Source organism: Schistosoma haematobium, chromosome 1 (assembly GCF_000699445.3).
Source record: "Schistosoma haematobium chromosome 1, whole genome shotgun sequence".
NCBI lineage: Eukaryota > Metazoa > Platyhelminthes > Trematoda > Strigeidida > Schistosomatidae > Schistosoma > Schistosoma haematobium.
In genome coordinates, this window is record NC_067196.1 from 46,674,507 (window position 1) to 46,685,326 (window position 10,820).

Genomic DNA, 10,820 nt, shown 5'->3' on the forward strand with positions numbered 1-10,820 from the left:
ATTAATCTCTCTCAGTGGATAACATCGATTCTTCTAGATTTTACTAGTAAAAATAACTGTACCCAATTCTGTCACATTCTATTTTTCCAATCCCTCAGTCAATTTATGATTACTAATAACCGGTCACCTAACTAAAGTTTTAAAACATACATTTAGACTTCACTTCGACACATTTCTATTTCAGTAGTTGAGATCATGAGTAAATTGAAGCTAGACCATCATGGAAAACCTGGAAGTTTCAATTAACTCATGATCTCAACTATTGAAATTACTGCATCCTCCACAAAACCCCTTCTGTTACATTTCTAGTTGTTTATTTACTTCATATTTGTGATCATGTTAAGTGTTAAAATATTTACTTAACTAGAACACAAATTTACTAGGTATCATGGTCCTTTATTCTTTCCATATTTACTTAAACCAACCCATGTAAATTGATCATTTAGTTATGAGTCAGTACACTTCCCATAAATAGCACACGTATGATAATGTAATAACAAAGTACACTTTGTAAAGTTTCTGTTTTATCTAATAGTGGTATAAACAACTTGGAATATTTTTCGGTAATTGATACGGTTTTTTTTAGCTTTTTCATAGGTTTTCGATTGATTTTGTTAATGGTTTGTGGTTTTGTGCCCCATTAATATATAACATAATGATACCGCTGTTAACGTGGGAGGCAGTAGTCAATAAACTGAACATAACTTAAGAACTGTAAATCGTACAATAATAATATATAGGTCAAAATAAAGCTTATAACAGGGGGAATATAGATAACATAACAGATTTACATAAAATTACTGATTTAATAAACTGTATGAATATATAAACACTTGAATATAGACTGCAACTATTTGTTTATAGAAATCTATTGGCTTTTATTTCGACAATATTAAGCTTGTATGAGTAATTATTGTCCAAAAATAAACTTCACAATGTATTCCATATCTCATGCTGATCTCGTTAGCTTAAACGATCTAAACTGGCCGAAGGCAAGCTGCCAACTATTAACGTCGTTTCAATAGCCCATCATGTATACTTACTACTCATCGAGTTTGGCTCAGACCGACTCATCTGTCTCGCTCTTACCAACTTCTTTGCTTTAATAAGTCTATTATATCCACCAAAATAGTGTTGTCTTTAATAGCGATTCATTTAGTGTACATAACATATCAAAGAACCCGGTATTGGAAGCTTGATATCAACGTTGCATAATTCAGTTATATAGAACACAGCCAGACTAATCAAATGTCATAGCCGACATATCATTGTCACTCAGATGGAGCATTTGATCTATTATAAAAGATTTTGATTTTTCATTACAGTAACATCTTGACTGATATGTATTCAACTATAAATAGTGATTAAGTAATTTGAATGTTAGTTTTTCATGAGGGAATCACTATTCGGTGCTTGTGTCTCACGGTTAAATATAACGAAATAATGTTAATTTTTCAGTATCCATTATTCTACTTTAAACTTCGCAACCTAAATGATTCGCAAATAAAATAACAGATTTCCTCGGGATCATATCAAAATCTTACTTTTTCACAAAACATGTTGAATCGTTTTCTAGTTTGTTTCAAGCCGAAGAAAGAATTTAACAACTGTTTTGTACTAGAACGATATGTTTTACTATTATATGTCTGTGACTGTATATACGTGAACGAAACGTGTTAGATTATTATCTTGCGATTAGTCAGTACGATTATAAGACAGTTACTGAGTCAGAATACAATAGTCTTTATAAATCTATTTAGTAGTAAAAAAGTAGTATTAACTTTTATTACTGATTATTACTAATAGAAATCAGTTATTCAACACATAACAATAGACATTATGTATTAACTTAACCGTAGATTCACACAACACATGAGATGAATTACTTAAGTTTGAAGTGACGTAAACCTAAGAGAAAACGTTTCGAACTAAATCACTAAAAAGTCAGTAATATATATATATATAAATGCTCTCTGTTAAAATTTATCTTACCTTTTGTTCAAAAGTCTCTTCTATTCAGTTGAAAACAATTGAAGGTTTTTTTATTTCTAAACGAATAAATAACTCCAAGTTTTGGTGATTGTCAACAAAATATTTGGTCGCTAATGATTTAGTGAGAAATTTAGCGAATCGATCAATTTATGTATTGTTGCAATGATGGCTAAAAGATGACTGCTTACAAAAAATTTAGTTACAACTGTGATTAACAGAAAACCAAACAATCAATAAGTAGAATTAAATTTAATTAATGTGACCGTAGTGTAAGTGAAATTCTACATTATTAGAAATCACTATGATTGTTAAAATAAACCAACTGGTAATCGATTGATTTACCCTGTGAATAGCATCCATAATTCTTGATCATCACATCATTTTAGTATGATTAGCTCGTCTAATTTGAATGGACCATAAAGCAAACATATACCAGCTATTTTCAACATTTTTCTGTAGGAATAATCCGCCGAAATCAGTCCATATCTGAGAATTTTAAATGGATAGAGCAATAGAATGGATGTACTGTGACTAACGGTAGAATTCAGAACTCGTGTTTCGTCTTATCTGTGATTCGTTAGTTGCATGTCCCACCATCACAGTGTTGATGCTCACATTTAGATTTAAACTCAACACTTATTGTTTCAAAGTCACTAACTAATGCAGCCGTATGACGTTTATATTATAATTGGTGGTTTGTAGTATACTGTTGTTGAAACAGTAGTTCATCTAACTAAAAAAACTATCAAGCATCTATATCCAGAAGATGGAGATTCCAATTCTTTTCATACTTCGTTTTAACTTGAGTTCAATAAGTCAACGATCATCCTAATTATATGATCCAATACACTTTCTTATTTACATTTTATTAATTTTATTCTACTGAATAATTACTACCACTATCACCTCTTGGTCAAATCATTTGATGCGTTACACAATCGTTAGTTAAATATTTGATATGATCATTGTATTTCTTAAACTACAATGCTTATACTTATTATTAATTGACCTGGAACCTGACTCAGGTGAATGGATTACACGTTAGTCATTTGACACTTACAAACCACCGACTGCCCCGATGTGTAATGTTTTAGAGTGTAGAAGTAGGTTGGAAGAAAGCCAGGGGCGCCCAGGCCAAAACATGACACAATTCCATGAAGTCACTGGCAAGTGGACTGAGCCATGTTGATAGGTGTAGACTACCTGGTTGGGGTCCGCGATATGATAGCAACTGATGGTTAGAGATACTGAATGACACGGCTGAAAATCGATTGCAATGACGCATGTGCATCCACTCTTTGTGTTCTCCTAAACTCTAATCTACTGAATTATTCACGTCCCTTTTTTTCTCTTTCCAAATTTATTTCGCTGGATTATACTCCTTGAATAATATCTTCAAACCCTAATCTTTCGGATTACTGCTTATACTCTTACTACCTCTACCACTACGGGATTTGAATCGACAACTGCATCTCAGTGCTTATGTGGTATTGCAGTTCGAATTGATGTACGTACGTACGACTGACTAACTGACTAGCAAACTGATTTAGTTTGTTATCCTTGATTTACATATTGCTATTTTTTTTACTTAATAATACCTTTGTCATTAACCTTGCTATTCTTTCACATCAATCATTTGAAATTCAACCTGTATAACTTGGTAAGCATTTACTAGAAAAGAACATTCTTTGTCCACGTTTCTGTATCTTTTAAAATAAGCAGAAATTAAAAAAGTTAATTATTTCATATAATCAGTCTGATTACACTTAATGTACCATACATTTTTGTAATAATCTATTTAACTAGTTGCTCAATTATTTATAGATTCAGTCCTTGAAAAACAGATGAATTATCGCTTATTATTATTGTCCTTGAAAAATAGTGAACAGTTTTTTTTTTAGCAATATACCTTATCGCGTTTGTTACAGGGTAAAAATAGGGAAGAGATGATTTTTGTAGGGTCGATTTATCTCAGTTAAGTTCATGACAATACTTGATTTCTCTATACAAGATTTTAATTAGTTGACACTAGACTTCCTTGTTTATAATGATTCCTTAGGTAATGTAAGTATGTGAAAAAAATTCAACTCAATAACTCATATCTTGAGAGTATATTTTAGATAAGGAAAATAAACCAAATCTAAATATGAATTTACTGATTTGCATTTCCTAAATGATTATTTTCACCTCAAAACTGATAAGGTATGCATCACTTTGAGAATTTGCATGAATTTGATTCAATCCCTTTCAGAAACTTAAGTGTGTATTAATATTTTTCTAACTTCAGTATTTCTGAATGTCACTAAGTTACCATGGAGTTGTGTGGATTTTTCAGTGTGAAGTTAGCTGTAACTACAATGTGATCAATTTACAGAACAATAGACTGAAAGCAAACTCTACTCGTATCATTAACATTAATAAAGTGGAAAACCAAAATGAAACCTTTCAAAAAAATTCGTTTTATTCTCTTCATCTAGGTGAAACTTGTAAATTTTTCTATATAATTTGAAGGACTGAATCGTAGTTAACATATTTCAGAATTAAGAAATAAAATAACTTTCTATGGAAGGGGGATATTTAGATTTGGAAATTATATACTCGTTACACCTTATATTTACTTGTATTATGTGGTATATTAATACTTACAAAAGTAGTAATGTTAGATTGGCAAGTAAATGAATATTAATAATTTCTGTTGAATAAATTATGAATACTCTATATTTCTAAAGGTTAACTAACAAAATCAATTAAGTTGTGTTCCATTTTCTGGACACTAGATACAAGATAGACATCGGAAGTAAATCCACGTTCATTAATAGTTCTACCCTACTTAAGAATATAGAAACTATATAAATCAGAAGATTGAAAATTGACCTTTGTATTCATAAAGTGTCAGTAGCTAAGTTTCAGTTTATCTGATAATATAAACAAAATATTACCAATCACTATATGTCCTTTAATGACAGAAAGCGTCAAGGAAATTAGACCATATTTTCTCTTTCTTTTGCTAGTAACCATACCCTGTTTATAAACGTTAATTTGTCATAATACATGACAAAATTGCTGTCAATGTTTTTGAATCATAATTTTGGCCACATATAAAATTCTCTGATAATATTTGGTTCACACCAATAAGGGCGACTATCAGAAGTGCAGCCTTCAAAAAGGCACATATTAATAAAGATGATCTATGATAAGGGAAATACCATTTTTAAAGATTTGAAATCTGTTCAATTTGTCCTCAATCACTTGGCCTCCTCGATCAATCAACAATGTGGTTCTCCATACTTCAGATAAAGAACCTCCTTTAAACTCCGCTTGTAGCCTTTTTTGGGTTACCGCCGGTCCCAAACATGGGTAAAGGGAGAGGATTAGGCAACCTTGATAAAAAAGTGCTAATCAAAAAAACAAGATTTCAACCATTTAATATAGGTACACGGAATGTCTGGATAATGTGCGAGACCAGTAGAATAGCTGAAGAAATGAGGAAATACAACCTGATGGTTTTCTGAGTAAATTAAACCCATAGTACCCAAGCTGGCAGAAAAGGCTAGATTCATGAAAGATGCTGTTGCACTCTGATCATGAAGAAGAAAATGCTTTTCACACTGATGAGGAGTCCCGTACTAAGACGAAACAGCCGTCCAGTACTTCCAGGTTTTCAATAGTGGTCCAGCCTATGTTGACTCATGAATTCAATCGTTAAAATTACTACAGTCTCCACAAATCCCCATTCTGATAAGTATGGTTATTTATCTAATCAGTCCATCGTTAATTGTGTGATAATATATTGTTTTTAGAAAGTGATAACATACAATTTAGGGTGATTTAACCATACATCAGTTATCTTGAGAAATTACCCATGTTTTACAGTCTACAAGAAATTACGGCGAGACTCTAATTTATGGACGACCTTTGAACGAATCTTAAGCGACCTTGAGAAATATTAGCCAATCAGTAAACAGTCAGTATAGAGTAAAAATATGTTATACAAAAACAAGGAAATAAAGTGAATACACTTCTTATACGTGGTTCAAAAACTTGTCAAGGTTAGAAAGAGGTTCAGAAGTTCTAAAATCGTAATGCATACGGTAGAGGAAATCATCCATACGGCTACAGAACAGTCGGCCTCTGGAGTCATGATAAAGTCTCGAAAACTCTTTCAGCCTCGACCACATAGCTTCAATATTGTTTATCTGCACTCCGGTTGTTGAGTACACAAAATGCTACTTGTTGATAACGACACGATGCACATAACCAAGCCTATGTAGAAGTCTGTACGCTCTCCAAACATCCGTATATATTGTAGTACCTGGCTGCAGCCAGTGTTACTGGTGCTTTTATTATCCAGTTCGCAATAATTGTCGTAATTTGCCTTAGTTAGGAATTATATATAAGGTTTTCATCACGAACTGTCATCAGCTACAATGCCAGAACTTTATTTAGCCAAATGGATGAAAGGCTTTCGCGTTAAAATCCGAGATCTATTATCTCATACCTGATTGATTCGTCAACAAATTATAATCCCGCCGTTTTATTTGTTATAGCCACTCAATTATCACGTTTTGTACATAATTCCCTGCATTAAGCACTGAAGTTATCGCCTTAACCTTGAAATCTCTAAAACGCATCTGATTGGCTCGTCCATAAATTATAGTCTCGCCTAATTCATAAATAAAATCTTCAAAATTATTAAACTTTCCAGTTGTATAAGGCTTCTATTCCATATTTTTAAATTGTCTAGATGGTAACAGAGAATATAAATGTATCTGTAAACTCAATATTATGTAAATGTCTATCGATTGTTGTAGTTTTTTGAGTAGGCTATTGGACAAATTTATTCATTTTATCATCAATTTTTTATTCTTCTCTCGATATAAACTCTTTATATACAATTTTAAAAATTATTACTCTTTGAAAAGAATAATTATTTTTTTAATGCGTGAATTAATTTCTGCTAAATAATAAAAATAAAAATAGGTTTATCCAAGGATACTATTTGTGAAAGTGATGGAATTCATTTACTTCTGGAATTCAAGTATAGAAAAGTGTAGTTGGTTAATAATTGTTAAAATGGTTCACTGATGTAAGCCCCCCCCCCACCTCCAATTACTACACTGAACAAAATATTGTCCAGGTTTAGGTTAAAACATATGTAGCTAAATTTTAGAACTTTATTTGGATGAGATAGTCTAGTATTTAATTCAAGTATGTTCTAATTGTATTTCAAAGACTTGATAATATATAGCACATCCGAAGTCAATAAATCTTTTCATAGTATCAAAGTATACTTATTTTGAAATTAATAGTAACAAGCATAGAATGGTAGCCACAAGTTTATGTCATACATCGTATATTAGACTTTAAGAGTTGAGATGGTGGAGAAGATTTTTAGCTCAGGTGGATGATTTTGATGGAGTTTTGTTCTCTGAGCTGGATAGTTTGGTCGTGAAGCTTTCATCGTTCTTCTGAACGAAATCATCAGCACAAACTTCAGATAGAAGTGAAGCGTTCGAATTTCTCCACATATCTAGCTTAGAGGACAAAAACTCTATCAAAACCTTTAAGAGTTTCTGCGATAATTTATTAAACAAACATTTACTTGTCAATAGTTCATGAAATATTAGTTAAGCGATTCATTTTTGTATTGGTTGCTTGATGAATCATCTTAATTTTATTAGGTACATTAAAATGAATAGTGTTTTTACGTTTCTATCATTTATTATAAGGCTGAACGCTTGAATTACTAAAGTAAACATGTATATTACACAAGTGAACTTTAGGAACTATGGTGTGACCTTGAACTGCTAATGTCAATTATAAGTTAATGAAAACAAATTAAACAAAGAAGCGCAAAAACGGCAATGAAAATCAAATGGGTTCAATGACTCAGCATAATTCATAATTTAATAGTTGAGTTCATGAGCCAATTGAAGATAGACCACTATGGAAAACCTGGAAGCACTGGACGACCGTTTCGTCCTATTATAGGACTCCTCAGCATTGCGTATCCACAGTCTTGTTAGCGGGATTCGGACCCAGGGCCTTCGGTCTCACGCACGAGCGCTCAACCTTTAGACTATTGAGCCGGTATTCAATGGTGTTAATGTCTAATTCCAACCAATCTATGAAATTGCGCCACCGTCTACCATTGTCTTCAGTGGGTTGCTATCTCACAACAGACCTGGTTGAACTCCATTGGTCACTGCTTCTCACTAGAACTCCGGGAAATGCCTCTTGAAGCCAGTCACTAGTGAGCACAATCTCTAAAGAAACCCCCTCCTGATAATAATTTTTAAATTTTAGAGATTTCTTCATCAGTCTGAGTTCAAATAAGTTTTTACACAAATTCACTAGAAGTTATGGGGACAACTGTTTGACTTCAATATACACTAATTTTAACCTGATAAAGTAAATACAAGTGTTTATTTCCGAATGCATTACTAACAGCCTGATTTCTATGAATACAGTTTCAATAAGTCAGAAATCTATCCCCACTGATTTACATATATACATTTAAAGTATTTTTGGATTTAAAATATACTCAGCTGCAATGAAACAGACTCTTTCTTATATGCCATAAGGTTAATAGGACTGTGTAAATAGATCCTCTGAAAATTTATTTGTAATGTGACTGATGATTGAAATTTTTTTCGTGAATTTAACAAGAAATACGAAACTAAATGATCTCGAACCTGACTGGTTCATTGACAGCTGTATTAATCCAATCTCATTACAGCCTATCCAGCTCTCACTGTATTTATATGTTTGTGATTACTGTTGCAGTCAAATCCACATCCATCATTTTAAAGAGTATTGTCTATACTAAGCGTGACCGGTAGATTAATGGAAATCTTGTAATTTATTCGGGTGATGTTGCATTTTATAACCTAAATAGCTTTAACTGAAAAACTTTCAATGCCACTTTGAGGAACATATTCAACGTTTACTACGAGTAGTATTTTGTGACAAAATCAAAGCAATCTTCTGTTTGTAGAAAGGGCTGATTGTATTCATCAGAACAACACTGAAAACTTTACAATTAAGTCATCCAGTTCAGTAAGCTTAACTCTATCGAAAAACATTGCTGAAATTTACAAGTAATCTCTTGATCAATACAAAATAACATTCGTTTTGTACCCAGTTTTTATACATAGTTCATGCATGATGTTTTGTCTTTTATCCATGCTAATTATTTATTATCATGTTTATAATTAGTTATGATGATGAAATATAGGAATTATGTAAATTTATGTTGACTTTACTTGATATACCACAATTAATTCATGATAAATCTAATTATGAAGTTAGTGTATGAACCCCTATTTGATTGAACAGATAAACAAACTCATTTATTAGTTAACTATCAGTTTATTTATATAATTATAAAATTTGAAATAATCTAGAAATCACCAAAAAAAATTTTTTTCATTTCTTACCGACAATGTGATTGAATTTACTGTTAGGATGTAAGTAGCTGTATCGTCTCATTTATACTTGGTATTTTGTTCAGGATGAAAATTAGGAATTTATGTAACAAACACTATTTGAAATTATAAGTAGAGATGGATGGTGATTAGCAGTGGGATCCAGAATGTGTGTTTCATCTTATTTGAAAGCCATCATCCATCTCTGTTTATAAAGCTTGTGTTTTAAGGCAATATCAAGGAATTCTGCACAAGGTGCACATGTGCCAATAAGAGGCTTATCAATTGCAGTCGTAAACACCAATGGGAAGTTTCAAGAAACCAACACGAAAATGAGTATTTGAAATGTACTTTATTTAAACTAACTTTAGCATAAAAATAATATTTTATTACTTGGGTTATAATGTCATTATTTTAAAAACTTACATTCAATTTAGTACATAATATATGCATACTGCTAAATCGGACCATCTTTCATCATGTGACAAACAAAAGATTTTTTATCAGCAAAAATGGATAGTGGCTAGCAGTGGAATTCAGGACGCTAGTTTCGACCTATTTGGGACTCGTCAGCCGGATGTACCTGCACAGGATGCATTTATACCAACAAGAGACTGATCAGTTGCAGTCCTAAATCACAATTGGGAGATACACGTAAACAACTTACTTACTTACTTACTTACTTACTTACTTACTTACTTACTTTCGCCTGTTACTCCTAATGGAGCATAGGCCGCCGACCAGCATTCTCCAACCCACTCTGTCCTGGGCCTTCTTTTCTAGTTCCATCCAATTCTTGTTCATTTTTCTCATGTCTATCTCTATCTGCCGGAGTACTGTGTTCTTTGGTCTTCCTCTTTTCCTTTGACCTTCGGGATTCCATGTGAGGGCTTGTCTTGTGACGCAGTTGGGTGCTTTCCTCAATGTGTGTCCTATCCACTTCCAGCGCTTCTTCTTCCTGATTTCTCCCTTCGCTGGGATATGCTTTGTTCTCTTCCACAGTTGGTTGTTGCTAATAGTGTCCGGCCAACGGATCTGAAGTATTTTGCGTAGACAATTGTTAATGAACACTTGTATTTTCTGGATGATGGCTTTCGTAGATCTCCAGGTTTCTGCCCCATATAGTAGAACTGTCTTGACATTTGTATTGAAAATCCTGACCTTGGTGTTGGTTGACAGTTGCTGTGAGTTACAGATGTTCATCAACTATAGATATGCTATTCTTGCTTTGCCGATCCGCGCCTCCACATCTGCATCACATCCACCCTGTTCATCAATGATGCTGCCCAAATATGTAAAGGTTTTTACATCTTCCAAATCTTCTCCGTCAATTTTGATTGGATTGGTGCATTCTGAGTTGTATCGGAGAATCTTGCTTTTACCTTTGTATATATTGAGACC